A 26,386-nucleotide genomic window follows, 5' to 3' on the forward strand; every position below is an offset into this window, starting at 1 on the left:
TACTGACAGATGTGCATGAATGAACTAATACATCTGCATGTTTTTTTCTTCCCACTCCCTTTCAGGCAGCTCGTTTTTACATTTATCTGAAATAAACACAAATAATCTAATCTAATAATTTATAATCTATATAAAATAATCTGATCTAATCTACATTTAGGAAAAATAGATAGAAATTGCTTGTAAATGAACATTTGTATGTTTTCTTCTTCCCACTCCCTTTCAGGCAGCTTGTTTTTACATTTATCTGAAATAAACACAAATAATATAATCTAATAATCTATATAAAATAATCTAATCTAATCTACATTTCGGAAAAAAATAGATAGAAATTGCTTGTAAATGAAAGTTCCACCCCAAAAAATCTGTTTGCAACATTTGCACTAATCCGATAGTAAACTTCAACTGACAGTAAATCGGGTCGCTTGTATCTCAAAGCGCCACTGTACTTTTTCTCCTCTTCTTCTGCTGTTAAAGAAAAAAAAACTGGTCTCTCCTTAATATATTTTGTGGACAATCTGCATGAAGTGACCCGTTGTCCACTCCCCGACTGGGAAATTGCCAAAGTAATTGGTTTTGTCTTCAAAAAGCCTGCCTTCATCTTTATGTATTAGCCGTCGTTACTTCCTGCTTCTGCACCGTATTCTCCGGTGAGTGCATTAAGTCGAGGAAAACATTTCCCACCTCTCCTTGATGGAGGGGATTTTTAAAAATGAGGGCTATCAAAGGAGATTAAGGATAAGCACACCTTTGAGTGCGCTGTAGTGGAAATGTGGATTTTGTTTTTTTCCGAAGGATGCGGAAGGCATGCCTGATGATGTTTGTTATTATTTTTGGTTGCCTTGCTGTTCATTTCCCGATGAAGCAGCACTGATTATGCGATATCCGTGAACGGGGAAATTGGAATTTTTCCGGCACGGTGGATTACAGGGGTTGTGTCAGTCAACGTAAGCCAGGCTTGGTAGGCAGGGTGTCGCTAGGTCGGGTAGCAAAGAAGACTCACTTTGATCACGGCAGCCTGGAAATGAATAATGCACATGCTGCACACTTTTCATGTGCTTCCAACCTGTTGTTGCAAACGTTCCACAGGCATCGCCCGTCCTCCCCCCTCCCCAAAAATTGTAAACATGCTTATGGGGCTTTGAGTCAGTTGTAATACAAAAATAGAGAAATGTTACTTTGATTCTGTCTGCAGGAGTCTGGTCACATCAGGTTTGGAGGTTTGTAATTCACCAATTTCAAGATTAACTTCATTTTTGTCTCGAACAGAGGCGCACAAAGCGTAGTCGATTGTCGGTTATTTTTGATTGACAATGACTAAGAATCTAATCTTCTTATCTGAAGGCAGATTATGAAAGTGTTTGCCATGAGACCAATTGCAGATTTGTTTTTCAACTATGTCGCTAACATAAATGATTTTGTCAGAATATCAGGGAATCTAATGATAAACCTGGGGTGGGAAAAGAGTGACGAGGGGTGGCCAGGGCCATCCCTGGCCACCACGTGGCGCCGCCACTGATTCTTAATATTGATAAAATACAAAATAATACATTTTCATCATAGTAAAGTATGACTCATTTTGTGGTTGCAATTATTTGATTTTATTTTTTTAAGTAAAATTTATATTCAAGATTATTCTCATAATATCATGAGTCATTTTTTAGACAGATTCAACTATTACTTTAAAAATGAATTAATTATCTTAATTGTTCTCATATTACAACTTATTCCTTGAGAGCAGCTTGTAAATTAATCAAAATTATTTTCATAGTGTAATCTATTTCTTGATTGCAACTCTTCTATTATTTTTAGTAAATATATATATAAAAAATCGAATATTCTCTTTGTGACTTGTATTCCGATATTATTTATTTATTTTCATATTAGAAGATATTTGTTAGCACGACGACTATAAGTGGTATTTAAACCTGTTGCATTATGTTGTATTTTTAAAATACAAAATAGTTTAATCAATTCTTTCCATACTACTTATTTCTTGATTACAGCTGTTCTAATATTATAAATAATAATGACAATAAATCAATTACAGTTTCAAAATTGAAGTTATCTGGGACAAGCATTCTCCATTGCAGTGTTATTGCAACGTGTACTGTATACATTGATATTATCGGCCATCAGTCTGGGAAGCGCAGACATCTTTCGACTTGTCCATTGCAACTCTTTTCCTCTCCCCGGGTGTGTGTTGGCTTTCCATCTTGTCTGTAAATTGGATCTGGGATCAACGCCCCTCCCCCCCCCCTTTTTTTTTCCCCTATAAAAATGAAAGACACCCGTAGAATCCACAAACCGCAAGGATGAATTCCTGTGACGACGGGCAAATTGTATTTTTTTCCCCCTCCCAGCTCCAGGATATATAGTCTGCAATTAATAAACATGAGGCTCCGCGACATCTGGAGACGCTTTGAACAAGGGCGTGGCATCACTATCTTCTTCGTTGGGAGTACCTATGCAAAAACACAACCACAGGGTGTGAACACTCTTTCTTTTTGAATGGCTCCATGTTGGATTTGATGCAATGCTAATGATCAAGAATCCAACTGATTTTTCAGTGTATTTTATATACATTATCCGACCTAATAAATCCTTAAAAAGCCAAGTGGCAAAGAATCTCAGATAGCAAACTCTAAACAAAAAAAAATATATATATTTTTTCATCCACATACAAAAAAAATTAAAATACAGAAAAAAAAAAAAAAAATATATATATATATATATATATGTATTAAAAAAAAATTAAAAAAGGAGAGCAATGATGATGACATGTCAAATCGGTAAAATTACCGAATGAACAATACTGAGCTCTCCAGAAGAAAAAATAATAATAATAACTGCTGAGTCAAACAAAGTTCGAACATTATAAGGTGGCCCTGGTTTAGCCACGCCCACCCCAAAACCCCTTATCTCTGCAAATGAATTGTGCATAGTTCTCAGTCTTAGCACATTTTTTTAGCAATCATCTTCAAACAGTCACCGGCTCTTACATTTTTAGATGTGTTATCAAACGGTACATTTTGTGCTCCCTCGAGTGCTTTGCAGCTCCTTGTGAATGGACAATAGTTTTCCATTTCACCTTGTTATGCAACGACTGCGTCGGGTTTGTGCCAAGAAGACGTAGCCCCACTCGACTCTTTGACAGCCCATTTAACCTCGCCTTGGGAGGGGGCTTTAATTCCGCCGACGCAAATAGCCAGCTCTGAACTTGTCGGCTCGTTTTGAGGAAAGGTCAGCGCGGCGACATGGCATGTGGATTTTTATCACAAGTGACAATGACATCACGCTTTGAAAGGGATTGGATGGAAGGGCAGAATTTCGCCTTTTAAGCGCGAGGGAACTTTGTTGTTCAAGAGCAGGCCTGCATCGTGTTGATGCTACAAATAGAAAAAAGAATGTGGGTCGCATATGATGAAAGATGACTAATTCATTATTACCATGCATAAGATGCATTTGCTGTTGTGTCGAAATGTATAATTAATCAGCAGCGTTGGAGTGCTTTCTAAAGACCTCAACTAATGAAAGTCAAAGAATAATTTTAGGTATTATTGAGATTTAAGCTTACTGACATGGAAAATGCGTGTTGCAAAATTGACGTGAACATTTTCTGTCCCTCACAACATTTTGAGAAGGCAAGGTTTTCCATCTGAAGTTTCTTGAAACATGATCTGGTGTTGACAAACTACTACCACCATTTATGAAAACACTGAACTCCTAGAGGAGGCATTTGCGCAAAGCTAGGAGCAGTCTATACAGAGGGATGTACTGGAGCTCAGTATCAACAAAAGTTTGAGTCGGTGGATGTTCGAAAACTGATGACCAGGCTTTACCTGTATCAACTTCGGGTTGTTCAAGATTTTGATTTCTTTCATACAAAAATTTGGATTGCTAACTCGCGAACCATCAGGCTTCCCGTTCTGTCTTCCTCTGTTCCACATTGTTCCATCCATCCATTTTATTTTTTGGGGATTTCTCAGACAGGTTGTGATTGTGTATACAAATTCCTTGTGTGCTTTTACCTAATTGACCAATAAATCCGATTCCGATTCTGATATCTTCTCCAACCGGCACCGAACTGCAGTCGAAAAACTTTTTGACAGTTAGTGGCAATTTCCCAACACTGCCCGAGTGTCAATTGGCGAGCCGCCGGCAAGGGAATGATGTGCTTACAAAAACGGCAAAGCTTAAGCTGTCAAATGCCGCCGGCCTCACGTCTGTCTGAAAGATACCGGGAAGTAAATTGAAAAGGGAGCCTTTAGTGACTTTTGGGACACCTTGTATGTATCTTGGATCAATAAAAACTCTGAAACACTGGCCAAGTCTATCACTAATCTACTTATTGTAGTGATTAATTCATAATCACAGTCAATATTTGAATGAAAAAAAATATATATAATTAATCAAATGAAAAGCAAGTTTGTTAGTAACTATGCATGGGACCACAAGTCTTTACGGCGCTGCGCAAACTAGTTTGTAACACTGAAACCAAATGTCAGGAATTAAGTACGCCCCTGGGTGGACTTTATAAAACCTGAAATGGTCCCTGATAGCAAAGCGGTTTCCCAACCTTGATCTATAAATGATTGAACAGGGAGATGAAGAAATAAAGTGCAAATATTTGCAGGCAAGCGCCGTGACGAGATTGAAACTTGTTTTACTTCTCAGTCTGCCACGAAAAATAATGATTTAATTTATAGAAAAATTCAAAAAAAAGTGTCAATTATGACAATATATACTGTCTATACAGAAAAATAAACTAATGACTGAAATTGATTTCTTGTCACTGTGGAATCAATGAAGGTCCAACAAATCCCACTTGGTATTGATCTTCTGCATCGCATAGGGAGTAAAAACATCTTTACCGCTCGCTAATGAGTTCAGCTCCCGGTTTTGTCAAAAAATAACACACACAAAAATCAATGTCAAAACAAAGATGCTTTCGTTTAGCCGATAATATATGTTGGATCAATGTTGTTTCTCCTTTCACACATGTCCATGCAAGGAAGAGCCTCCGTTGTGGGTATACACTCCCGACTTCCAAGTGCAGATATGAGGAAATGAAGGGATAAACAATGTGGGAATAATCCAATTACTGTATGGTCAGGGAGAGTATGAGGAGGAAGCGTCTTGAATTCAAACTGCAAACTCTGCTGTAATTACTGAAACGCTGCAGTATGTTTACACAAAAGCGTTCTTTTTTTTTCTCTCTCTCTCCTCAAGGTCACTTTGGAAAGAAAAACGTCATGCGAGGAGGCCAACAAAGAGGTAGCTCTCCAGTCTCAACTTGGCACCGGCAAGAAACTCTTTATTATTATTATTTTATTTAAATTTTTTTATTGAAGCAACCCAGAAAGTTGGGCCAAATTGACTAAAGTAGCGGGTCGGTCCAATTTTTGATTTTTTTTCTCTTTTTCAGAGAGTATATATATATATATATATATATATATATATATATATATATATATATATATATATAACAGATTGTCTCTCAATCCAAACAATTGGCTTAACTTTAAAAACAGTTGGGTAAAAAAAAAAATACAACCCAAATTGGGTCATAAAGAAACTAACCCAACTTTTTGGGTTATTTACTTAACCCAAAAAGATACATGCCCAAATTGGACCTCCCAAAAAAAATCACTCTTAAAACTATTGGGTCAGAAATTAGACAATTTTTGGGTCAAGAATTGGACCGACCCGCCACTTGGGTAGATTTTACCCAACACACCAAAAACAATTGGGTTATTTTTAGCCCAATTGTTTTAGGTCAAAGGGGACCACCATACTAATTGAGTTGTTTTGCATTAAAAAAACCCAATTGTTGGGTTGTTTAATGCAAAACAACCCAGAAACTTGGGTCAATTTGATTCCTTTTGACCAAAATGGCGTTATTTTTGACTCCGTTTCTGATTGTCTGTTAATCAGTAAAGGACTAAGGTCAGCTGGAATTGACCACAATGGTGCACGCTAAAAACTGGTAAAAAAAAAAAAAAAACCCTATTAGGGTAAAAAAATGGACTCATCCACTACTTGGGTCAATTTTGACGCAACTTTCCATTTTGTTTCATACAAAACAAAACAATTTATATAAAATGAATCTTTTGGGGGGTTGTTTTGTGTAAAACAACAGAAATTTTGGTCAACGTGACCCAAGTAGTGGATCAGTCCATTTTTGACCCAAATGGGGGGGTGGGGGTGTGTGGTCTGGGTTGTGTGTGGACTCAGCTGTTTTTTTGGTTTTTTTTTTAGAGTTTGTGGAAAATAAAAGGTTGGATCTAGTAGGCATCGCACAGTGAAGTGGTTAGCACATTTACCTCACAGATCTGAGTTGGGGGTTTGAATCTCTGCTCTGGAGTCTTCATGTGTGGAGTTTACATATTTGCCCATTGGTTGGCTCGTGACCAGTCTAAATGTACTCTGCCTTTCGCCCACAGTAAACAGTTGTACCATTTGTTATTTTTTATGTACACAGTCAGGTGGAATATTAGGAGAAGAGAAAGAGCGTACGAACCACATTTACTGAAGGTCAGCTGGTCACATTGTGAGAACTGCTAATAGCTTGCAAATATAGCAGGAAAACATTTCAAACCGTTATGTGATCATTGGGAGAGAGTAAAAAAAAAACATTTGATGAAATAAATAAAGTGTGAGGCAGTCTGCTTTCACATCCAGCAATAATAACAGCATCCTTCACCTTCGCCACCTTATGTGGAGGTTGCACACACTAGTCACAAAGCCATTTAATTGCATCTGGGGGTGTTGTTTCCTATGATTAAAAAAGGAAAATAACGGCGAGTGAAAAAGGATGAGGCTGTGACACTTTAGTCACAGTGGGGAAAATTGAAATTATCCAAGATTTTGCTTCACCTCCGTTTTTTACGACCTCATTACTCATTCATGCACGCCGCGCGCCGCGTTTAAAGCCCTCTCGAGCACCCTTGTAATTTGAGTCCTCGTCGATGTGGTGGCTGCAGACATAAAGCTGAGAAAATCCCAGGGTCTCTTGACAAAATGAAACCCTTCGTGTTCTCATCGCGAGAAAATTTGTCATCCCCGGGACCCTCTCAAGGTGAGAAAAAGTCCTACTGGTTTCGTAAAGGACGCAAACATGCCAGGCGGGACAAAAAGGGCGCCGGCGCTGTGTTAAATGTCAAACGGAAAGCAGGGAAAGACTTTAATTAATATGTCGACCTTTTGTGTCCTCTTCTGACTGACACCGGCGGTTTATTATTAGAGACAAAAAAAATTGGAAGTCAAAGCAGACTGGTGAGACTCGGCCCTCCGCTGAATATCAAAACGCGCGGTTGAGACCTCGGGACCCAGCGTGAGAAACGCGGGGCTCCCAACGCGGGGCGCCCCTCCCGAGCGTACGCGTCCGACATGCTTTGAAGTTCTTGGAAATGTGGCAAAAGAGGCTGTTTAGCACGCCGGCAACACTCCAGCTAACAAGTGGAGAGGCTGAAAGGGAAATAGAGTGAAAAGAAGAAGAGGAGGAGGAGGATAAAAGCCTGTGGTGGATAGCGGATGGGAGTCGCATCCTCCAAATCCCCGCAGTTGTTTTGATCCTCAGGTGTTTGTGTGTGCGCTGCAACATTCACTCACTTAATAAGACGCCATTTGTCTTTAATCCTGCTGACACCAGTTTGACACCAACGCGTTATTCGCCAGAGCCAATTGTGCAAATGTATGGAAAGCCGTTTGAGGATTTAGAATATTCTTAAGGTTCGTGTACTAGCGCGCTATTTGTCCCTAGTAGCACAATTCAGTCTCCAGTGATCGGGCACAGCAGTAAATTTCAATTGTCTATCCGTCACTCCGAAATCTTTATTTTAGCTGCGCTTACGTCATCGCTAATTTGCAGTTCATCATTTTAGGACCATCCGTAAAAAAACAGTTTACAAGGGTTGCCAGGGTTGTCTTTGTTTTTTAGGTTCGGTTGGTGGCCGAAAAATCGCTTCCGTCAACACTTATTACATCAGTTTGCGTCAGTCATCAGTCCGCAAGGGAAACGGGAATCCATCAGTGACGAACTGATGGACCAACAATCTGTACTGATGGAATGCCCACCTGCTGCTAGTACCCCCAAAGTTGTCCTACTAGTAAGGACAAAGAGCAAACTAGTACATGGACTTCAAGGATATTGACTCTTGTTTTGTGGAAAACACTACTTCACCTTTATATTTTTATGCAGGATCGTGAGTGGTCGGCGGCAACAATGAATACACAGAGACTTGATATGCTTTGCTAGAATGATTATCCCTTTCATTCCCCGCAAACAGCAACAGTCGCAACTCGATTTGCTAGAATTGACCTTTTATTCCCCGCAAACAGAAATACTCACAACTTGCTTTGCTAGAATAATCGTACCTTTTATTCCCCGCAAACAGCAATCAACGCACCTCACTTTGCTAGAATAATGGTGCCTTTTATTCCCCGCAAACAGCAATCAATACACTACAACGTTAAGCAGCATAATATGATGATCATCAGCGCTTACCTTGACACTAGACCGGAGAGCCGACGGTCCGGGTAGAACGAGCTGCAAAACGGCTGGGCGATCGTACGTGTTCCGCAGCTGACTCTGTCGGGACCGCGTGCCGCTCCGTCTTTTATCCATTAGCGTGGTAAACCGGGCTAGCAAAGCCCTTTCTCAGACACTTTCGAAAACATGTTTTGCAAAGCAGGGAAAGCTGTAGTATAAACAAGGAAGAGTTCCCAGGCTGATCCCGCCCTTTATTTACAAATTGTTGGGCACCTGGATATGTACAACAGTTCAGGACAACAACATATCCTAATATAAGAGGTTTCATGAGGACATATCAAACCATGTTTTTTTTCCCTTCAACTCTCAAAAGACTTTACAGAAAGCAGTTTACTATTCGTTGTCATTTATATAGCGCCAAATTCCAACAGAAGTTGTGGCTGGACATATTGAGAAGATCTAGAACCACTTGCCACACGTATTAAAAGACATACTGAACCTCACATGTTCTGCATGTGGACGGCAGAACCCGACCGGCCATCGAGAATTTCCCGAACAGCCGATCCATGTTCAGGCCGGTCGTACCATATCGATTCAATATTAATCAGTACATGTCCCTGACTTCCCCTGACTGGTAATCGGTAATCGGATGCCCCACGTCGGCAAATTGATATTTTCCTAGACCGAACTTTGTTCCCTGCTGGTGGGTTAGACCCGATGTTAGCATTTTTGCAGATCACTCCGCCCACTATCCTATCCTGCGCCAGACCACCCAGCTTGGCAGAGACCAGGTTGACAAATTTACAAAATCTGGATCCGCCGACTCGCTGGATTCGCACCACGTCGCAGATGTGCTGTGTACAAAAATCGAATGGTCGTCTGTCTCAACAGGTTACTGCAGACATAATAATAAATCTTAAAAAAAATATGAATAATCAATATGTTTACTCAATTTTAACTTGCACATGGACAAGTCAATGCCTTATGACATTATGGGGGAAAAAATGATACGTTTTTAGCATTTAGCCTACAACGACGTTCCAACGTCAGTGCTATTGTCCTCGTTTTGTTTCTTTCTTTTCACACATTGCAATTTCGAGTTTTACCAAAAAAAAAAAAAAAAGTTTCTCGCTTCCCCTTCTGGTGACAATCCAATGAGTGACTCATCCCCCATACAAGTAATTGCATCACCCTGCTGTGTCTTTTCTCAAGGATGAGACGAGACAGCAACTTTTAAACTTATTTCAGTAAACAGCAGGACCAGTTCTCTGGCTGCAAAAGCCAGCTGCTGGTGAAGGCATTATTTGATTACTTTATTAAGTGTAATCTTTTGCGTGTTCAAATAAATCAGAATTGAGATTTCATGAAAAAGTTTCCCTTGCAAGGATTTTATTAAGAGCTCTTAAGACACAGGAAAAAAAGCTTACATTCGAAAGGTGATGTTAAGCTTCCAGTGTGTCGAATATGGAAACACACAGTTGCTTTATACTAGTACAAAAGATTCTCCCCCCCTTAGACTTGACAAAGAATTTGTGTTCTTAATAAGCAGGCACAAGATACTGACATGATCATCTCAGCTCCCCACCAGCTTCGGAGAAATGATGTAGACAGGCTTTGACCTTGGACCTTCAGTTTTTACGACCAAATGACTAATGACATGAGAACTTGACAACTTTTAAAACATACACATTCTTATCTCAAGAGCTGGAAGGGAGTGAGAGGTTCCAATATATTTCACAAAATCATTATCACAGTGTTATTCATTTAACTACACATAGTTATATGGCATCTATATACTTATAAGTAAATTCAAAAACAGTAAAAATATAAATTGAAAATGTTAAATGTCAACACTGGCCACGCTGTGATTCCACTGAGAACTACAGCACTGAAATCAAAAGTGAAGACAGTCAAGAGTTTGGTCCCCGAGACTTAATTAGACCATCACCCGGCTTGAAGTTCCCAGTCGGAGCATAGCAGAGGGAAAAGTCTCAATCCAAAAGAATCAAGAGGAGTCTTGGCACCGTTCCTTGGGGTATTCCCAGCCGTCCTCACAAGCTCTCCAACTATATTTACTGACAGTGAGCACTTTTGATTACACCCCCAGTCCTGTTCTCAACCCCCGCGTAATCAATCTGCATGTCTTACACACACACACACACACACGCACACACACACGCACACACACACACACACACACACACACACACACACACACACACACACACACACACACATTGGCCCTGCAAGCCTAATATAATTGGACAAAGATTTGAAATAATGGCATTATTTTTCCTGCCGGCTGCAGCCAATTGATCATGTACCGTGCACAACACCGGCGGGGTCTCAACGTCTCACGTGGACCCGCTGCCACACGGGGAGCCGCAACACTCAATCGTCCGTGTCTCACACGGCGTCATATTGATGGCCCGGAGACATAAAAACAGCGGCCCTCCAATAGCTCCGAATGCCAACTTTGATTTATGGTCGCACATCTTTACTATTTGGCTGACAGAGAGTAAAAGTTTGGTGCGACTTATTGATGGGCTGTTGTGCCGCCGTGACAACACCCCGGATTCTACACTGCCCTAAATCTCCATTTCCAGTCATATGTAGCGTAGCGGGGTACCTCGACACAGTCAGCGATGCACTTTTAGACGTTTATTGAACGGGAAAAGCGGTGAAACACAAAAAGACAGAATGAGAACACTCGCAAGTCAAAACTCACATACAGAGAACCTCACAGTGACTAGTGTTTGTGATATCACTCACTAGGCCACGCCCCCTTTGAATGCACACAGTTGTTAGCACTTCTGGCTTGTCCCAACATACCCGCTTAAACCTGCTGGGTTCAAAGTTACCCAATATGGGTTAAAAATATATATATAAAAAAAAACATGGGTTGAATATAGCAAGAACTGCTGGGTTCAAAATAACCCAATATGGGTTAAAAAATCATTTTAAACCCAGCAGTTCTTGCTATTTTTAACCCATATTGGGTACCATATTGGTTTATTTTTTAACCCAGCAGTAATTACATTTTATTGGGCTACAGTGGTTATTATAATGGTTATTTTTAATAATGGATTAATCGTATTATCAATTTGTCGATTAATCAATGAATTGTATTTAAAAAAGCAATTCCTTTATTAACTCATTCACTGCCATTGACGGCTATAGACGTCAAAAAATCATTTTAACTATTTCTAGTTTAACATTTTTCCCACTTTTGTTAACAAAAGTATAAAAACCTAGATTTTTTTTTGTATTAGAACAGATATAAAATTTGTAATTAATCGTGAATTAACTAGTGAAGTTATGCAACTAATTACATTTAAAAATTGTAATCGCCCGACGCCCCTAATTTTTAATAACTTTTTCTTTATAAAAAACATTATTAAAAATTTAAAAAAACATTTTTTTAAGACAAGGTTATTAAAAATTAAGGGCATCAGGTGAAAAATGTGTAATCGTAATTAATCGCATGACTTCACTAGTTAACTCACGATTAATCAAAAATCTAGGTTTTCATACTCTTGTTAACAAAAATGGGAAAAAAATGTTAAACCAATAAAAATAGTTTAAATGAATTTTTGTCGTCTATAGCTGTCAATGGCAGTGAATGAATAAAAAATAGGGCAATATTATAAAATGATGATTCAATTACTGGTTTAGTCCACAACATATCAGCAATTAGGCAAAAAAAAATTAGCGGGCCAAAATAACAGCAAATGTTTTGTTTTGATCCATCCATCCTGCTTTCATTGTGGATTACAAAATCCGAGAATATAGACAATTTTAAAATAAATAATTATCTGAAATTATTATTGATTAATTTGATAATCGATTAGTTGTCGATTAATCGCATAATCGTTGTACCTCTACATTTCTATAAAACCAGTTTTTTTTTGTCACATTCTCTATTCATTTGTTTGCTATTTTTTTCTATACAATACAACGCTATTCTTCTTGTGGGCAAATATGTGTGCGGTCACTTGATCCTGAATGTGCCTTCCCCACCTGCTTTTCATTATCCCCAATTGCGTCATATATTTAACCTCTTGTCTCATTCTGTCTCGTCGCCAGTCTGTTGAACCATGCCGTCATGTTCCCACAGTCCTTATTCTTGCCTGTACTGACTCATAGTGGGCTTTGTTCCTGTTTGATTATTGACCTTGTCTCTTTGCTCCCATTTTGGATACCATCACCGCCTTCGCTGGCTGCCAACCCGTGTACCGAACCCAGTCTGTTTATTGAACAGTGTGTTTTTTTTTTTTGCCTCTGAGTCTTTTGGGTTTTACCTTACATCATGAAAATGTTTAAAATTGCCTCCAATAAGTTTAAAAAACATGAAATTCCCCCGACAAAGAGACCTAATCACTTTGAACTCACTATACTTTTTTATTTTTTTATGTTTTGGCCTTGAGGATTTTTTTGTTGCAGCACTACCCTTGCCGTTTTTTTTTTTTTTTAAGTTGAATATTTTTTCCTATTCATTATCCGTCCCTCAAGGCCTCAAGGGCTAAATGTTGGATTCTAAGGGACCAAAAAGGTAAAAGTCAAAAAGCAGAAGGTCTCTCTCACTCCATAAAGATAAAAAGATGTAGTGTTTTGTCTGAAAGTGTGCAACATCGCTATTCGTTCCCTCGATAACAGCTTCTAAACCTCAGAGTCATCTCCCACTCATCACTGCATTCAGTGCGCCAGCGCAAGTTCTTTATATTTACTTCTATCAGTGAAATGACAGTTTTCCATCTGTTACTCAAGCTTGTACTGAACGCCACAGTAGATTGAAAGCACATTTGAGGCTAAAGTTCAACCCAAGATATCGACGTGCATAGAACGAACGCTTCTAAGGACCCAGCGAAAATGTACAGCCTTCATCCAGCTTGAGTCCAGATGGGTCACACAATGTTCTGGCACACAATCAAACTACCCAATGCACCGCACCTTGTGAAATATTCATGCAACCGAGGACACCCTGCTTGTCATTGTTGGAGAAAGGAGCATGAGTAATGTATAATAAAAATATAGTCCCTGAGTCAAAAGTGCTGCAAAACTCGTGAAGGTGAGAATTCCAGCAAGGACCTGAAATGAGCAAAAATCCATCTTCCATTCATTGCTAATTGAACATCAGCGGGTGAGCCTTCGCGGGGGCGGCTGGCTCGTATTGATCAGCCAGGTCAGCAGAAAGTGCACCAATCTCATCGTATGCCTTTATTTCTTGAATTAATCATTACAAGTTGACATTGAAATTTCATGACCTTTGGACAAAGGTACGCTAACAAACCTAACAAACCAGTGGGGCTGTCAGCCCATGAATCAACCAGTTGATCAGAATTTGGAAAATGTTTTTTCTGGGGGGCGGGGGGTTGCGAGTAACCTTCAGTGTGCGTTTTCCATACAAATGTGGCTTTGACTGGCACTCTGCTAAACTTCCTCAAAGCGCTTTGGGATTCCTCCAAAAGATGAATGATGGGGAGTTTAGTTGGAGCAACGCGTCGCACATAAAGAATTTGCTCTCTTTTTTTCAAGGGAGGGAGTACGTCAACGACTGTTGATTTTCATAAAGACTGTCTACGGTTAACAATGTCAAAACGCCGATTGATTTTGTCATATCTGACACATGATTCCTGACGTAACTGTCATGTGAGGTGCGCAAATTGAACCCAAAAGCAGACAGTACACTGAAGTTAAAAAACAAAGAGCATTTATATACAAAACACAAAAAATGAGCAAGACCATAGCAACTGACAACATCATCAACACAAGGGACACATACAGGACTGGACCTAGCAACTGCATAGCAACATAAACATCATCACATGATACATATAGAGGACAGGACCAAATAAACTGCATAGCAACTGATAACTTAATCACAAGGAACACATTAGAGGACAGGACCTAGTAACTGCATGGCAACTGACAACAACCATCACAAGGGACAAATACATGACAGGACCTTACTGCATAACAACTAACAACATCATCACAAGGGGCACATACAGAGCATCACTTAGCAACTGCATAGCAACTGAAACATCATCACATGGTATATATATATATAAACTGCATAGCAACTGACAACTTCATCACAAGGAACACATTGGAAGATAGGACCTAGTAACTGCATAGCAACTGACAACAACCATCACAAGGGACAAATACAGGACAGGACCTTACTGCATAACAACTAACAACATCATCACAAGGGACACATACAGAGCATCACTTAGCAACTGCATAGCAACTGAAACATCATCACATGGTACATATATATATATATATATATATATATATATATATATATATATATATATATATATATATATATATATATATATATATAGAGAGAGAGAGAGAGAGAGAGAAACTGCATAGCAACTCATCACAAGGAACACATTGGAAGATAGGACCTAGTAACTGCATAGCAACTGACAACAACCATCACAAGGGACAAATACAGGACAGGACCTTACTGCATAACAGCTAACAACATCATCACAAGGGACACATACAGAGCATCACTTAGCAACTGCATAGCAACTGACAACATCATCAACACCAGGGACAAACACAGGACTGGACCTAACAACTGCATTGCAACTGAAACCTCATCACATGGTACATATACAGGACAGGACCAAAGAAACAGCATAGCAACTGATAACTTAATCACAAGGAACACATTAGAGGACAGGACCTAGTAACTGCATAGCAACTGACAACAACCATCACAAGGGACAAATACAGGACAGGGCCTTACTGCATAACAACTAACAACATCATCACAAGGGACACATACAGAGCATCACTTAGCAACTGCATAGCAACTGCCATTCAGTTTCTTGTTTGAGAGTAGCGAGATGCGCAAAAAGTACTGAACTATTGAACAGTCTGACATATGCGTTCAAAAGTTCAGAGTAGGTCAAATGAAGTTCACCGGTAAAGGTTACACTGAATTTTAGGTTCATCCTGATATTTCACCCAAAAGCCAAATATGCCAAACTTTTTGTGAGAAATGTATTTTGACGGGAAAAAACCTGACAGACATAAATGGCCATAAGTCAAGTGGAGCTTCCCGCATCATTCATCATTTGGTCCGCTGGTCCTTGCTGAAGCCTTAAAATGGCTGTCACAATACCTGATGGCGGCCGTCTAATCAACTGTAACCATTCCGAGCAGATGCGCGCGCACACGCACACACAAACACGCAGTCGTACGCTCGGGTGGCCTGTCGAGTCGCCATCACGAGCGGCGCTCACCCATCTGTTGAGCGGAAGATTGAATGCAAATGTTGCCAAACGCCGGTAACGTGCAGGGGGGGGGGCTTATCTTTTATGTAAACAAGCGCTTGCTCAGAGGCATGTTGCTGACAAATCAAAGTTGTATTGAAATAAGATATAATCTGCAGTCTTCAAAAGCAAAGAGGCACTCTCTATTTTTGTAATGCGACTTCACTGCTTTAAAAACGTTGTGGGAATTGGGATTGACTGCATTTGTTTGTTTGCCGTGACAACATTCCCCGCCTCCTTCGTCTGCTATTAAAGAGTGTTTCTCTTTGTCTTCTTTATTTTCACAGTGGAGCACTACACAATGATGATTTACCGTGATCCGGTATATTTTATTCTGCACCGTTTATGTAACTATTATTTTTTTTACTATCCACACTCTTTTGACATGTTTCTACTTCTACATTTGTTAACCAATTTTCACTATTTCAACTTTAATGCATTGCAAACATTCACGCTATGTAGGCTATTATTTTTCTCATTTCAAAGATAAAAAATTATAGTAAAAGTCACTATTAGTTTCCAATGACACGTTCAACCCAACATATTCACATCATCCGTATTAAAGATTCCGCAATATCTGCTCATTCAGTTCACCTTTGGAATGATTTTCAACATTACAAAAATTACCACGTACCAAAAAAAATCCCCATTTTTACTCATTCACTGCCATTGACGACTATAGACGTCAAAAATTCATTTAAACTATTTCTATTAGTTAAACTTTTTTTTTCACTTTTGTTAACAAGAGTATGAAAACCTAGATTTTTTTTATTGTACATTTAGAACAGATATAAAATGTGTGATTAATTGTGAGTTAACTATTGAAATCATGCTATTAATTACGATTAAACATTTCAATCACCTGATGCCCCTAATTTTTAATAATCATCTCGTCAGGCGATAAGAATTTTTAATTGTAATTAATCGCATTACTTCACTAGTTAACTCACGATTAATCACACATTTTATATCTGTTCTAAATGTACAATAAAAAAAAATATTTCTAGGTTTTCATACTCTTGTTAACAAAAGTGGAAGAAAATGTTAAACTAATAGAAATAGTTCAAATGAATTTTTGATGTTTATAAAGTTTGGCTCCTTTGACGATAAGATCCTCATTCTCAGACAGTTTTTTTGAGCTACTTGTTCCGACTGATGCGTTCAATGCTGCGTGTTTTCTGCAGTAGCGAGGTGAAAAACCTGAGCTGACCCGAGCTCAGTCCTGTGTAATGAAAAAGTGAGCTAGCAGGATGACACAAAAGCTATGCAGACAATTTCTATTAACACAAAGAAAATGACCTTGTTCCGCTTGCAAAGGAGTTAAGACTTGAACTCTGTTTCTTCTTTATTGAGCTTTAGTTTGGTTTGGTTTGAGATTCAGGACTTAACTCATTCACTGCCATTGATGGCTATTGACGTCAAAAAGTCATTTGAACTATTTCTAATAGTTAAAAAAAAAATCCACTTTTGTTAACAAGAGTATTAACAACCTAGAAAAAAATAAATTTTACATTTAGAACAGATGTAAAATTTATGATTAATCGTGAGTTAACTATTGAAGTCATGCGATTAATTACAATTAAAATAAATTAATTGCCTGACGCAATTTAAAAAGAAAAGATTATTGTTAACAAGAGTATAAACAACCTAGAAAAAAATAAATTTTACATTTAGAACAGATGTAAAATTTATGATTGATCATGAGTTAACTATTGAAGTCATGCGATTAATTACAATTAAAATAAATTAATTGCCTGACGCGATTTAAAAAGAAAAGATTATTGTTAACAAGAGTATAAACACCCTAGAAAAAAATTAATTTTACATTTAGAACAGATGTAAAATTTATGATTAATCATGAGTTAACTATTGAAGTCATGCGATTAATTACAATTAAAATAAATTAATTGCCTGACGCGATTTAAAAAGAAAATAAAAGATTATTGTTAACAAGAGTATAAACAACCTAGAAAAAAATAAATTTTACATTTAGAACAGATGTAAAATTTATGATTAATCGTGAGTTAACTATTGAAGTCATGCGATTAATTACAATTAAAATAAATTAATTGCCTGACTTTAAAAAGAAAATAAAAGATTATTAAAAGTTAGGAGCGTCAGGAGATTTTTTTTAAAATCGTAATTAATTGCATGACTTCATGAGTTAACTCACGATTAATCAAAAATTTCATATCTGGACTAAATGTACAATTAAAAAAATCTAGGTTTTCATACTCTTGTTAACAAAAGTGTGGAAAAAAATGTCAAACTAATAGAAATATTTAAAATGAATATTTGACGTCTATAACCGTCAATGGCAGTGAATGAGTTAAGAGAGTTTTTGTTGTATAATATTGCTGTAATAATTCCTTTGATTTGTCTGTGGTTGCATTAACTGACTTTTTTCTTGAGAGATTCACTCCATGTATGCGCGAGGATGCTGAGGGGCGTGTAAGCCTCATGCCTCTCATTGCCTGAAGGCGACGCATGCATCCTCCTCATCTCCTCCTCTTCCTCCTCCGGAACGCGTGGACACGTCGTTGGTGTCAGGAGGACCAACCTGCTCTTTGTGCGCAGCGAGCGAGCGAGCAAGGACGGAAGGAAGCAAGGGAGGAGGGAGGGAGCCAGTTGCGCGGCGTGCTTTTCTCCTCCAACTCCGAGCTGCAATCTTCCTCTCAGCTTGCTTCTGCTCGGATCGGACCCGCGAGCTGCCGCGCTGGAATAACGGGACCACACATGCCAGAAGCCTCCGGGGCTCCATTTAAAAGTGAGTACATGTCCAAGAACAGCGTTATTTTTTCCGCTCAAGCACGTACAGTCTAATTTTACGCGTGTAATCTCATGGTGTCTTAACATGAGGGTATGTTAAAAAAAAAAAGTGAGTAAGCTTGCAACTTTTCATCATTCGCGCTACTCTTGCATGCATACTTTTTGATTTCAAACTACATAGGCACAACATGCGCTTTGATTGAAAGTGCACATGCTGCAAAGGCATTCGCACGTTGGAAAAGTCGTCTTTATGGCGAACATCTGGGCTTTAGATTTTGCCTTTGTTGGCTCATGCATTGCTGCAGCAGCCCAAAAAAAAAAAAAACGTGTGTTCAAGCAACTGTTGCATGCTCTACATATTACTACTTTAGCCACAAAAGAACAAAGTTTGAGATACTTACATGCTTTAAAAAAAAAAAAATAATTATTTAGTAGTGTGGCTCTATTTTTGCATATACAATATATGGTTAATGTCTAACAAAAACATAAATCTGCAATTTTAGTGAGTAAAAAAAAAAAACATCACAACATTTATTATGTATTTTTGTTTTACTGTTTTAACTTTTTTTCAAATATTTTATTTTATATTAATGTATTTTATTTTTATTTAATACTCTATATAGCACAAAGAAAACTACTGGCCAATTGGCCATCCATTCACTATGAAGCCTATTCTTGTATCTATTTTAATATAAATATATATATATATATATCCATCCATTTTCTTAACCGCTTATTCCTCACTATATATATATATATATATATATATATATATATATGTGCAAATCGTGACTTTCTTGTCTATTAGCATTGCAAAGTCCAGGTGCAAGAGTGTTGACATCCCATGCCTGCATTGTGTAGCAGATGTCACCTCATTTCACTAATGAAGGTGTCCATAGAATGCTGCTCCATTTCCCCAAAGTACCCCCCCCCCCCCCCCCACACACACACACACACACACGCCACCTCGCCCAACCTCCCACCACCAACGCCACCCTCCTCCAAATCTACCTCACTCTTATAAATAATAAGCAAGCCGGAATACATTAGCTACAGTGACCTTGGGAGACTGCAATGCTGTCTTTCATGAGGAGGGGGTGATATGTGCGGGGTAAGGTGGGGGGCGCGGGGGGGGGGGGGTGCCCGGTTGCAATTATGAACAAGGGAAGCAATTATAAGTTGAAGCTGTCAAAAAAAAGAGCTATTTGGAACCTTGTCACTCAGACATGCAGCTGATTAGCAATCATTTAAGGTGTGTGTGTTGGGGGGTGGGGGGGGACGGGGGGGTTGTCAGTGCTAGCTTATAAGGGTAATGAGATGTAGAAAAGTCGGACGAAAGTGCAGCTTTCCTCCGCCATCATCAAAGTTTGGGAAAGTTAATCCCATGATCCAGCATTTTATTCGCATCTCTACCATGTGGGCGGGGCTATCATTTCAAATGATTTTCCCCTTCTGGTATTCACCTCCCGACAAAAGAATCTCAGCAATTCAAGCAGATACTGGACTGTTTTTTTTTTTTTTTAAGAGCAAGGTCAAGTACCGAGAGTGTAAGGGCTGGGAGTGCACTCCCCCAGGTGGTGATCGTGTGCGAGTTGTCCAAGGCCGCGTTGGCAGACAACGTGCTTTTTTTTTTTTTTTGAAAATGTCTGCTCTTCTGTGAATCTGAACTTTTCCTATAGATATTTGCGCAACTCAATTTTTACCGTTTTGCAATGTTATCGAAGCTCTTAACTCTTTGACTGCCAAAAACGTTAAATAACGTTTAGTAAAATCCTATGGAGGAGTGCCAAAGACGTTAAAAGACGTTTGTTTCAAAACAGAGGTGAAACTAACCATTTTCTATTGTGGATTACTGAAAAACGGAATAAGGTAGAAACAAACTTTTTTTTTCTGATGAAAGATGAGAGTCCAATCTTTTTTTGGTAGTATGTGTGTTTCCATAGTCCAAACACATAATTTTCTATGGACCTTGAAAGATCAGTCAAAATGCTTAAAATCGGCTGGCACCCACGGCATCCCTTTTCTGAAAACGTCTGGCAGTCAAAGAGTTAAAAAATAATTTTTTGGAAAGATGTACCACGGGGCACAATACTTTTTACATGGCATTCGCCATATACGGGTTATATATATATATATATATAATGTATATATAAACGAAGTGCCATCCATATATGCACTATTTTAAGCGTGAGGTACCCTAACCTTGTTCAATATTTTGGTTGGTTTGGTATTAAGTTGAATGTCACTCATTGATCTCGAATCCAAAACACTCCACTCACTATCACAGATTGATATTTACAGATTTGAAACGCCAGACCCTCTTCCACGCCTGCCCATTTGAAAATGACTGAAAATGACGTCCCTGGCAATGAATTTGTTAAAAAGTGTTTTTTTTTAAATGAATAGACCCGCAGTCTCATTTTTGATTAATTTGGACCTACTGTATTTTGTTATCTATCATGATGATGGTACTAATAGGTGGTACTTTGTGTTAGACGTTTCAGAATGACCATATTACAATACTGTTAATGAATTACAAAGTATCTTGATAGCAGATGAGCAAAAACTCCCAATTTATTTACAGTCCTGCCTTGGTGGAGGCCTTCCGAGGAGCGGCAAATGCATCGGGCTGACCAGAATGCTTGTTATAGTCGGCAGTTAGGGTGCCACCTGTTGCTTTGGCACACACTTGACAGACTATGAATTCTCATTTGGAAAGAGATTATTTTTTCTTTAACTGCAAGTAAGGGGAAATGTTTTTTTTTATTTTTGTGTGTCGGAAATAGAAATGGAGGAGGGATTCATTTTGCTCCCGTAGGGCTAATTATTGGACTCCAAAGTGACTGTAGCTTTTCCAGAGCGCAAAAAGGTACACATCCGTTCCCAGGTTGTTGCGTGTCAAAGTTTGGCCGGCGTCGCTTTCAGGCCACCAGGGATGTGCGCCAAATAGATTGCCTTCACAGCTCTGTTGTGTTTTTCCTCTCCTGTATTCTCCCAGGCTTTGCTGATTCGCCCTCTGTTTCCACTTAACTGTTCTGGCTGTTATCCAGATGACACCTCAGCAACATTCTTTTTTTTTTTTTTTTTTTTTTATGCATGGATTTATATGCTAGAGGACGCATGCAGTGAATACACCACAATGTACTATTTGGATAACATGCGCGCTCTTCGCCCCGGATTCCTCGTAAATGGTTCCCAGACGAGGATTTAAAGGTGGCGCGCTAACAGCCGTCCTGCAGATAGAAGTGCACTTAGGAGCCTCCTGCAATTTTGTTTTTGCGTTGATGGTTAATGCACATTGGCAGGTGCCTTCAGATGGATATTTAAAGCAGTCTGTGATGGCTGAGATCGAGTCATAGATCACCTTGGCTGCAGTTTTAGATGCTTAGTTTTGTGTTTGTACTTTGCGGTGGCTACAACTGCACTGGATCATTTATTTGGAGGTGTAATTGAAATGTTGATTTTTGCCATTTTTAGCTACATGCAAGTGACCAAATTACAGTGAAATCCCATTTATCATGAGGGATATGTTGAAAATACGCAATATATCGACCATACAAACCATATATATATATATATATATTAGGGGCGTGAATTGTCTAGTACCTGGCGATTCGATTCTTATCACGATTCAAAGGCCACGATTCGTTTCGATACCGATTAATCCCAATGCAAATCTATCAATTGATTATTGCGATTTTTTTAATTTTTTTATTCAAGGTTAGAAAATACTCATCAGTAAACTTATACATGTCCACTGTGAGATTTGTATGAAAATGTAATTATTTATCTGAAAATTCAAGCTTATAACTGAGCCACTGCATTTAACAAACGGGTTGAAGTTTCATGTTTGAACAGCACTGAAATAAAAATATTAAGGCTTAACTCTTTGACTGCTAAAAACGTTAAATAACGTTTAGTAAAATCCTATGGAGGAGTGCCAAAGACGTTAAAAGACGTTTGTTTCAAAACAGAGGTGAAACTAACCATTTTCTGTTGTTGATTACTGAAAAACGGAATAAGGTAGAAACAAACTTTTTTTTTCTGATGAAAGATGAGAGTCCAATCTTTCATCAGTAGTATGTGTGTTTCCATAGTCCAAACACATAATTTTTTGTGGATCTTGAAAGATCAGTCAAAATGCTTAAATCGGCTGGCACCCACGGTATCCCTTTTCTGAAAACGTCTGGCAGTCAAAGAGTTAATGTTCCATTAATATAGCATTCTTCCATGCTTAATGTGTAAATCCTAACCCTAAGTAAGATGTTTTATTGAATATTCCCATAAAAAATTGATGTTTAAAAATTTATTAGGCCGCATATATATATATATATATATATATATATATATATATATATATATATATATATATATATATATATATATATATATATATATATATATATATATATATATGTGTGTGTGTGTGTGTGACAAATAAATACATTTCATCTAAAAAATGTTTGGCAATGTGACAAATATACAGATGGCGAATTGCTGCATGTGCCTAAAAGTTTTGTCTCGTTACATAAACACAAAGTGCTCCAATTTCACGAACAACGTAAATCCTGCAACGAGGCCGGTTAGACCCGGTGCTGGTATTTGCACAGATGCGCACAGGCTGGTGGATCTGAGAGAGCGCTGCTGTGGACGTGGTCACAGATAAAAATCAATTGTGGCCTATGAAAGCAGCTGCTCACATTTGCTTTAAATGCGGCAAGCTAGTTGCACGCTAAAGTTTTGACTTCCCCCTGGCTTCCTTCCACAATACATAAGGTGTCACTCTTCAAGACAGCTTGACAGACTTCCTATGTGCTGTATTGTTTGAAGGACGAAACTAATGGTCAGGCCTGGCAGCTCCACTGTAGGCAGCCTCCGTCTGGTCGCCGGGATAATTGGCAGGCTAAGCTGCAAAGCACCTGGCCAAGCCTTTTACCCGTGGCCAGGCGCTCCCAGCAACAACAAAGTAAAAGGTACAAAAAAAAAGAGGGGGATGCACATCAAAGTGTGCCCTAAGTTTGCCAAACTGGACAAAGTAAAAACTGAATATTGGAGGCCATTGCGGGAAAACAGCCACAAAATAACGAGCCAGGTTGTTAATACAGTATGGTGAAGTTCTTGTTGGGAGATAAAACTATTAAGGTGGAAGTCAACCTTAAACATCTCTTGACAATATGTTCTTTGTGACCTCACTAGTCTAAACATGACATTCTAAGTAATATTACTTGTACATTTGTGGAATATGAGTTATGAAGAAAAATCCAGCCATTTTTATCCATCTTAGGGGATTTTGCCAATTTCTGTCGACTGAAGATGACATCAACAACGACCAATCACAGCTCAGCTTCAGAAAACAGATGATGTCATTATCAGTTGACCGCAAAATGGCCGCCCTCTAAGCTAGTTAAAAAAATAATAATTTTTTAAATATCTGCCTCAAATAAAAACCAAATATCAAAATTTATAGAAACATGGTCTACGTATATAGAATTTTTTAACCTAATTCATCCTAATTCATCGTGATAACTTACATTGATGTTTCTGCATTTGGCAATTTATTATTATATTATATTATTAGTATGGGATTTTTTTTTAATAGGCTTTAAGTGAACTGATGAATACACACACGCTCGCACACACACGCACATACACATACTCACCCACATATATATATATATATTTTTTATTTTATTATTATTATTATTTCTATTTTTTTTTTTTTTAATAAAAAAATTAAAAAAGGAGAGCAATGATGATGTCAAATCGAATGAACAATACTGAGCTTTCCTGAAAAATAAAAAAAATAAAAAATAAAAAAATAATAATAAAATAAAATAAAAAATAAATAAGATAGTTTAAAAAAACGGCTGAATATTGCTGCTTAACTTAACACAATATCAACCAAAATGCCATCTTTAGACTAGTGGGGCTGCATAGAACATATTATTGTCACCAAAAAAAAAAAAAAGTGTACGTGTGAGGGGGGTTACTTCCCCTTTAAAACAACACTAAGCAACTTTCAGTTTATGAATGTTATGCCAGAAGGAAGACCACATTTCCCATGAGGACAAGCGCGTTCCATCGTTTTTGAGCTCGCACCAGTCAAATTGACTTGCAGCGTTCCTACCATCCTCCTCAAAGTTGTTTAGGGCCAGTCAAAATGATACAGACCTCCTCAGACCATGGCAAAAGTAACATTCAACTAGTTTTAAGTCGATGTTTCATCAGTGGAGTTATAAAAAGTTTCTTAGTGCTACTTTCAAATCTTGGTAGGTATTAATACAAAAATGAATTGTACGGCTAAAGACCTCCTCTCAAATAAATGCCCTGAAGAAGATAAACACCACTACAGTATTGAGGAAATACGACGTGATTAAATTGTTCAGGTGTACGTAACGATGTGCTCAGTGAGTATAAATCCACAACGGGGGCCCATCAAAATGTGCGCCGTAACCCTGACAACAGTCTTTTGTGGTATTACAGCACACAGTCACAAAAAAAAAGGCTTATTGTGTTTCGCTCCACCAGCAAGTTCACACTAATTTCCAAATGCGTCATGCTTTTTTTTTGTTCCCTTTTCATGATGCGAATTTGCGACAGACTTGGTGAAAGGCTTTGCAAGCATGGCGTGTTGGCGCCTCGGGGCAGAGCCTGCCGGAGTTGTACAGCTGTGAGAGAAAATGAACGGAAACTAAGGCGACGAGGAATAACGCTTGACGGCGTTACACGGGATAATCTTAATAAATGGGCATATTGCTGCTGTAATTACTGACAAAATCATTAGTTCCTCTAAGGCTTCGCCGCTACCAGAGTTTAATTGCAGCTCATTAACATATTTTGGGAAAACAGCCTGTTTTGATGATGAAATGGACTCATCTTGGAGTGGAAATTGAATCGTTTCACTCTGGAGATTTTAATAAGTGGCAGAAATGTAAATATGCCAGTTGGTCTCACCTGACACTGGTGTGAAAATGGGAGATCGTATTTTTGCGCGATTGTGGAATTTTTGCTTCATATCAGTGGATATTGTGCTGCTCCTTCTGTTATGCGCTTCTTAGCCACAAGGGGGCAGCAGGTTAAGTCACATACAAGTATATTTGACAACAATTTTAATGCAACACTTTAGTTTTTGCTTACTTAATCTGTGATAGTGAGCACTTCTCCTTTGCCGAGATAATCCATCCCACCTCACAGGTGTGCCATATTAAGATGCTGATTAGTGCGCAGGTGTGCCTTAGACTGCCCACAATAAAAGGTGCAGTTTTGTTTTGTCGGGTCTGAGCGAATATTTGTGTCCAAATGATTACACCGCAACAGTAATGCTATTCGTTAGCCCATGTATGGCTTTTTCATAACATGAGAGCATTATGCTAACAGACATTAATTCAAAACACTGCTTTAATTCTTATTTTATTTTGATTATTATTTGGCAGTTTTAATTACTTCACTTGTAAGTAACACTCTTCGTTTTCTGGTTAACTTGACAGTAATTGTTTTAAGAGTTGTGTACTATTTGCTAAACTGCTATTTGCTGTGTAATGAAAAATGAAAAAAGTGTTAACGTACTATATGACATTTTATGACTTTTTTTTCAGCCCAATACCAGTACTGATACCTCCAGTATGTTTGATATATACAATTACATGTAACACAACTTCGATGATAATTTGCCAATGTCATGCATAAAACTATCGTTTTTTTTCTTAAAGGTGCATTGTGCAGTTTAAAAAGGTAATATTAAAGCTTTTTCGACATCATGCATTCTCCACCAATGCCCAGATGAGTACGAAAAGCCCTGACAGCTTTTATCTTCCCTTTATATTAT

General features: G+C 38.4%; 1 protein-coding gene across 1 annotated transcript in view; it reads left to right on the forward strand.

The window, feature by feature from the left end:
- The first annotated feature begins 18,227 nt into the window (after positions 1–18,227).
- The window catches only part of LOC144037306 (CMP-N-acetylneuraminate-beta-galactosamide-alpha-2,3-sialyltransferase 1-like), a 42,566-nt gene continuing 34,407 nt past the window's right edge, over positions 18,228–26,386 (forward strand). The window contains exon 1 of the mRNA XM_077548682.1: positions 18,228–18,559. The gene's annotated coding sequence lies outside the window, so the exon portion shown is untranslated. The remainder of the gene's footprint in view (positions 18,560–26,386) is intronic.

The sequence above is a fragment of the Vanacampus margaritifer genome, chromosome 17, assembly GCF_051991255.1.
Source record: "Vanacampus margaritifer isolate UIUO_Vmar chromosome 17, RoL_Vmar_1.0, whole genome shotgun sequence".
NCBI classification, from domain to species: domain Eukaryota; kingdom Metazoa; phylum Chordata; class Actinopteri; order Syngnathiformes; family Syngnathidae; genus Vanacampus; species Vanacampus margaritifer.